At 36.5% G+C, this 7397-nt stretch overlaps 1 protein-coding gene across 8 annotated transcripts in view; it reads right to left on the minus strand.

The window, feature by feature from the left end:
• Positions 1 to 134: 134 nt before the first annotated feature.
• LOC105033030 (transcription termination factor MTERF8, chloroplastic) overlaps positions 135 to 7397 on the minus strand; it is an 8672-nt gene continuing 1409 nt past the window's right edge. For 2 of the 8 annotated variants that reach the window (XR_003798824.2, XM_029261198.2), the window contains exon 2: positions 135 to 637. The gene's annotated coding sequence lies outside the window, so the exon portion shown is untranslated. The other 6 variants (XR_012136274.1, XM_010907664.4, XR_012136273.1 and 3 more) reach the window with 5 other exon arrangements.

A 7397-nucleotide genomic window follows, 5' to 3' on the forward strand; every position in this document is an offset into this window, starting at 1 on the left:
ACTTGTGATTAACATCTAGGCATGTTCATTCTTAAAAGATAAAGCAATTCGCCAACAGATCAAAACATTGCTTATGTGGTTTATATTTGCAATAGAACACAGGATTACAACCACATCAGTAAGAATCGTACCCAAAATAAAAAGCCACATCAGTAAGACTTGAATGAAATACTGAACATACATCACAGCAGCCGAGAATTACAACAGAGCATAATGATGCAGTACAAGGTTATGCAATGGCTCACGTATAGCAGCTATAGTTTCCAGCAGAAAATACGTACACAGAATTGCGCACCTGGGTACAGACCTTTATAAGATCAGCAAATTTGGAGTGACATATCAACACATTGCAACTATATGGGCTGCAATACGGCCAGTCCTGATGGTCTCACAAGAGAGAAAATTTAACTTGCAATGGAAAAATGACAAATGATACAAAAAAAATCCTGAATTCAAATCTTCTGGGGCCACGTTTGCACCAAAAAATACATGTGCTAAGTTCTGGGAACTCCTCGAGGATAAATGGCTTCAACAAGTATGGACCACTGACAAAGGAGATTGGTAAGTTCCGTTACGCAAACAACCGCGCTGAGTTGGCTTCAGGTTCTTGCCTCATAGGAGGCATGCTATGTACCATCTTGCATCCATAAAGGGAGAAGGTGAACTTTAGTATAAGCCAAAAAAAAAAACAAAAAAAGCTGTATCATGCAGTAACTAAATGAACTGAGTATAATAAAGTTCATAAACAATAGTAAACAACACTTTGGTTGCAAAGAAAATGAAACAGATGCACAACAGTTAGACATTATCCGATATATTATGCAGTCCACATCTTTGATGACTTTGCCCTTAAGTTAAAGGAAGACCATTAAATGAATTCACTGAAGGTGTTGTGTAGGCTTCCAGCCATATATTAAAGCAAATCCTCCCACCACATTGCATTATGCACTTGAGAATTGAAGGTCTTTTACTAAAGGAATTATCACAGTTACCAAAAATATGCATTCATTGTGATGAATCCTCATGTCGAATTGTTCAATCCATCTCTAGGCCGATAAAGACCCAGTAATATGTAAACAACATGCAGGAATGCTTTGACCTGGTAGACATAAAGGATCAGGTAAAAATAAAGCCAATGGAGAGGTGAAGCTGTTTCAGCTCTCAATACCTTCTTCCTGATTGCCTTGCAGACAGAGAAGGCAAACATACCCAGAAACCTTACATACAGATTAAAAAGGAAATGTGTACAGCAACTGCCTGAAAAACTGCGCAAATAATTGAAACAACCCTTTTCATATATTAATTGGGCCAAGTTAACTTTCAAAAGGAATGGGATTCCAGCAGATGATATAGATGCTGCAGCTTCTTTCATGACCGGTGGCTTCATTTAAATTTCTAATAGCATGGGCTACTAATGTAGATCTATTACATCCATTAAACTACAAAGGAAGCTCAAATTGGCTCTGGGATCATGCTTCAAGGGTATGCATTCTATACCATTTTACACACAATTAGAGAAAGTGGCCATTACTTTGAGATATATCATCCAATAATTTAAATGGAGTAATAATTTATCACATAGCTGAGCTTCAGTTTAATACTTATAAGAGAAAAATAGGACATTAATACAAAAGCAAATCTATGGAATCTGACATACATATCACAGAGTCCTCTTACCTTTTAATCATTCCATCTAATACCATGTCAAGCAATTACTATCATTATGCAACAATGTTTATCAGTACGCTCCTCTCTCATTATGCTCAGACTAATATTGTTACATGCTGCAGTGCATGTTATCAACTATGATTTCTGACTTTACCAGTGCCCAACTTCTTCTATTTCTATTTTCTCCTGTTGTCTATTTGATAATGCTAAATATGCTAAGTTTGTTGGACAAATGATTGTTTCCAAAAATCTGTTCATTAGCAAAAAACAGGCTAGAAAAAATTTCAAGTATTCTGAACATGTTTCTCTCCAGTACAAACTAATTAAAAATTAGAAGTTAGAACAGATTGTAAGCAGCGCCTATTTCAAGAATACTGCATTGTTTCCATGCTTGCAGTGCTGCATGTCAGGATTGAACAGACATTTTTGGCTCTTGATCTGCAAAAGCATAACAGACGAATCTCAGAACCACAACATCAGTTACCACAAAAATGTGCCTGAATATCTTACTCGGGACAAAAGTCTGTTATGCAATTTTAAGTGAATACACAACCTACATTAACAAGATTGCAAAGACAGGTCCAAGCACAGTTTGTCGGATGGCAGCTTTATACACATCATTCTAGCTTAATAGCTTGAAAACAAAAGATAAGAAAATATAAGATACCTTTCTAAAAGCAGAAAAATGGAGATATGATAGAAACATGTTTACAACATCACAGAAATTTCAGTGTTGACTGCCATCTTCACATATTGAGAATAAGGCTTTGCAGATTTTTCCATTGGGATCAAAATATTGGACTACTCTCTCAACAATGGTCAAAATGGTTTATTTTCCTGTCATACAAAACTAAGATCTAGTTCTAACTTTTGAGTTGATAGGGTAGAGAGACTCTTTCATTCGCCTTGCTCTAAGAAAATGATTTGCTTTGGAGTTGACAGGAAGTAATAAAAAATAATGAAATTCACAAACATATGTTATAATAAATAAAAAATAAAAAAACCCACAAACTACAAGGTCATGGCCTCCATTGTTACACATCTAGTGCCACCCAACCTAGCAACACGACCGAGCATGGATTGTAAAGTATCATTGCATTGGCTCATCAAGTAATCCACGTGTAACCAGATTTTTTTTGAGAGAAAAACACCAAGCCTACTATCAAGCTTTCAGCAATATAATCTATAACTATTAAATGGATAGGAGAGGGAAGCTCTACCTTCTCCAAAATTCAGAAAAATTCTAGAAAGTCACAGAAAATTGAGCATGCTATATCATGAAGTTCAAATTGAATGGACGATTCCCTATTCAAACAAATTTCCTTTTTCCACTCCCATTTAGATATATACTTTTAAATAAAATTGGGAAACATCGAGTCCACGCAAGGTGGCAACTATGATGCCGTAAAATACATCATCCCCATCATGCTCCACTTTGCTGAGCCTTCAAAGATCCGAACTGATGCCAAATCCTTCACCAACAAGGCCAAGGCCTGTACCAACTCCGCCGTGCTCAAGTGCTGCAACATCCCCAACAATGAGACACCTCTCCACCTCACCGTTTGTCTCGAAGACCACACTGTCACCAAGCTCCTCATAGCTGTCGACACCGATTGGAGCCTCCACAATGAGCAGGGCTAGAATGCTCCCCATGAGGCCTTCCATGACTACAAGGAGCACCTCTCTCCCACATCGTCATCTACCACTACTAGCCCCAGGCTTGGTCCAAGTGGTGTCGCTGCCTCCCCCCCACATCATTGCCGCCATGTGGAGCATGAGAGACTGCTACACGTAGATCACCGTCCATGGAATATTATAACGATTCTAATTGCCAGATTAAATTCTTAATGGAGAAAGTATTAAGGGCATGCAAACAAAGCTTCACAATGATTTTAAATGTACTTAGAAAAGGTGTCTAATGGGTCACCGTTAGGAAGTTACTAAAAATAGACAGCAAAGAAGTTATTATGTGCAGGAATTGGCCCAATTTCCTACCAGCACTGGATACTATTGCATGCATATGCCATTGTTTGAGAAATCTTTGATGTATACATGGTTTTTTTTTTTATGGGTTTGTGCTAGTTGCTTCTTGGGTTGACTTGAATGACTTGAAACTGGTGTGGAGAGGTTTTTGTTACTGGAAATCGGAAATCTTGACCAAATTTTGATTGTATTGTTAATGCTAGTTATTGCTAGAGTTGTTTAAATTTCATGAGTGGGTTTTTGCGTACATTGTTTTTTGTTGATGGACTTGTCTTTGTTTATTCTTTTGTTGACTGATTGACTTGAAATTGATGTTAGAGAAGCTTTTGTTACTAGAAATTGGAAAATTTGACCTAATATGTTTTGCTGTTTTTACTTAAAAAATTTTTAAGAAAAGGGTAAAGGTTTTGGATATTTTTTTTTTGTTTTATGATTTAGATTTTTAGAGAGGATTTCATGTATGTTCTGTTTTAATTGGTGGCTTTTTATTGTTGCTTCTTTTGTAACTTCTAATTAATGTTAGAGAAGCTTGTCACTGGAAATTGAAAATCTTTAGTAATTTTTGATTCTGAGGTTAATGTGGACTACTCAACTTAAGATTTTCTCCCCCAAGTTTTTTTCTCTTTGACCAACAGTGTATCAGCTATGTCTACTGAGACTTGTTTTCATATTGCAACAATCATTGCTGACTCTAAAATAAGGTCTATATACTTATGATGCCAAAGGACTGCTCAAAGGAATAATTGCCACTAGCAGTGTATTTATTATGATCAGGACTACTCTGAAAGCGCACGCTCAAAGGTAAGCACTTAAAAATCTTTAAAAGATAACCAGTTGAACTTCCTTCTGTCAGACACAGTAAGCCCATCTAGGCAATAACACAATGTGGTGTTGGGAGCAGTGTTGGGCCTGGAACCAACCGATACTCTCTCTAGAAGCCACTTAGTGTGAGAGCTCTTCAGCTATTTGCTTTTCAAGGTATAATAACACAAGTACAGGTTGCAAAGAGTTTGCTGCTAGCAGTTCTAGATCTGCGAGTTTGTAAGGATCAATCAAAAAATAATTGGCTTCTGAGTAATTAAGTCTATGGACCACTGCAACGATTGGCTGAGGCAAACCAAGGCATTGGGCCTAGCATAATGCTAATCATACTTTAATGTAGTTTATTTTTATTAGTTTACATAAATGGTGAATGTTAGGTGTGAGTAATCACGAAAACATAAGATTGAATTTCAATATGCACTGAAACCTGTGAGCTATATTTGCACTCAACGAATGGTAGAGATTTTTGAACTTCTTTAGTCACAATACAATTTACTCTAGTCTCAAGCTGAGGTACAAGATTTTGAGTAACCAGATTTTGGGCATTAATTGTCTTACAGATTACATTGTACAAATTTCTTTTGGGTCCCATCTAAGGCATCTTATTTCTACATCAGCATCAACATGCAAATTATAAAAAAGAAAAAAGATAATGTGTCTTTATATATACATATACAGAAACAGATATACACATATATGCATACAGACACGTGTGCATGCATAGATGCAGTTATAATGAACAATTGCACAGAGGGTAAATAGAATAGGTTTACACATAGTATTTAAGTTACCTAATGTCATTCATTTATTCCTGCAGAGAAGTGTTGGGCCATCGGCAGTGTTGCAGAGGTAGTCCCTTGTCCGGCATCAATTGTGCGCAGGGGTTGCTATCCCTACAGTGGGCACAAGCCATTGGACAGGCAGAGAGAGGCGGGAAACCATAGTGATGTAGAGGCAAGCAATCGCAGATAGAGGAAGCCATCAGGGATGATGAGTTAAGACTGGAAGAGAAAAGGAGAGGAGAAAGGAGAGTGGAGAGAAGAGGAGGGAAGGTATGGTAGTATTTAGAATCTAGAAAGGCTTCCAGAGGGATAGCAGAGAAGATGGGACAACATACCCTCTTAACCTCTTTGTCCGGCCCCCTCTTTCCCTTCTATAACTCGGATTAGCTCAATCAGAGACAGAGCTTAGCCTCCCTTCAATTTCCCTTTTATTTCCAGGAATTCTAAAGTTGCTTGATGTGATCCCATGGCCACCAACCAGAGCTGAATCTTACCAACAGAAGGATAGCATATGTACATCTATATATATACATATATATCAACATGTGAACGTATATTATTACAGTACACAATTGCCCAATTAAACATGCAATCAAAGTGTCATCACCTAAGGACTCATTTGGTTCGCAAGAAGTGGAGGGAAGTGGCAATTCCTAGGAAGTGGAGGAGAGTCCCCTTCTTTGGTTGGAGTTTTAAGATGAGAGAATGTAAAAGCTTTTTCTATGGAAGACACTTCCCACATTTCATGGGAAGTGTAAACCCATAGAGGAAGTGAGTTTTGGCACTTCCCATGGGATGAAAATTGATGGCCCTTGTTCTATCCAAAAATATCTTTCTAATATTGTCCTTATAAATATTAATATAATATTATATTAATACTATGCTAATATTTATATTAATAAAAATATTATAATATTTATAATATATTAATATTATTTTAATATTTATACTAATACTATCCTTGCTTATTCTAAAGCATTCTACATAAAAGGATGATGAAATTAACAGATAGTATACAATATTTGAATAACCGACGAACATTTGTTTCATAAGGAATACTATATATGGGCCTAAATTGGTGAAAACTAGACTTGTTTTCAGGGTGCTGGTCATTTTCCATTTATCCATGTTAGTTAACTCATATTCCAATTTTTTCATTTATTTTAATATTTAGGAATTTCTAAAAGAAACCAAGAAAAAAAAGAAATCTATGATCTATGATCCAATCTATCCCCCTCTACAATTTATGACTCTATCTCAATCTTAACAACATTGTGTATTAGTGGACGACATTCCGATGGAAAAATGGCACAAGGTTTGGTACCGATATTTAAGACCTTGTAATCGTGTTTCAAATATGGGAAAAGGACAATTCACATATTTAAGGAAATAGTTCTCATGTGACTTCCACCACATCAAGTCACTAGTCAAAATCTATGAAGGCATAAGGGTAACTATTTGGACAGGTTAAACAGATTAAAAAGATGCAAATTCATAAAACAATTTCTAGAGGCTTGGAAGGAGAATTGCATATTCTTCAACATTACTCTTTTCTTTAAAATGGTATAACTTGTTGTTACTATTATTATGGAGGATTTAAACATCAGTCTGTGATGTATAATTACGATTCAAGTCATCGTAAATTAACCTGCATTGGACCTTTAGAGGAGTGCTCAGTTGAAAAAACAAATTGACTGCTGCTGGCCTTTGGTGACAAAAGTAAAGCTAGATTATCAATCAAGAAAGTCACTAGAAATCAATAATTTCAAGTATTTCTTCATTGAATGTGCAGTAATGACTTAGTCACTCCCAGAAGCACTTAGTTTCTGATATAGCGGAAACTCTTTAACATGTCATTGGGCTATGCAATACTCATTAGTCTATGATTACTCTAAGTGCAAACATTTAAGTGCCATCAGCATGAGTTATTCCTAGCAGTGGATATTTCCTGCCATGCAGATACATGCAAGTGAGCCTTTCTTAGTTATATCAAATAAGAAAAGGACTTCAACAAATGCCATCACAACTCAGTCTTGGGTGCTGGCACTGCTCTAGCAATGTATGTGCCAAGCAGCATGAACATCACAGGCCAACACTTGAAACCATTGATTCAGCAAAAACTAAAACTGGGATTCGCTAGAA

The sequence above is a fragment of the Elaeis guineensis genome, chromosome 13, assembly GCF_000442705.2.
Source record: "Elaeis guineensis isolate ETL-2024a chromosome 13, EG11, whole genome shotgun sequence".
NCBI lineage: Eukaryota > Viridiplantae > Streptophyta > Magnoliopsida > Arecales > Arecaceae > Elaeis > Elaeis guineensis.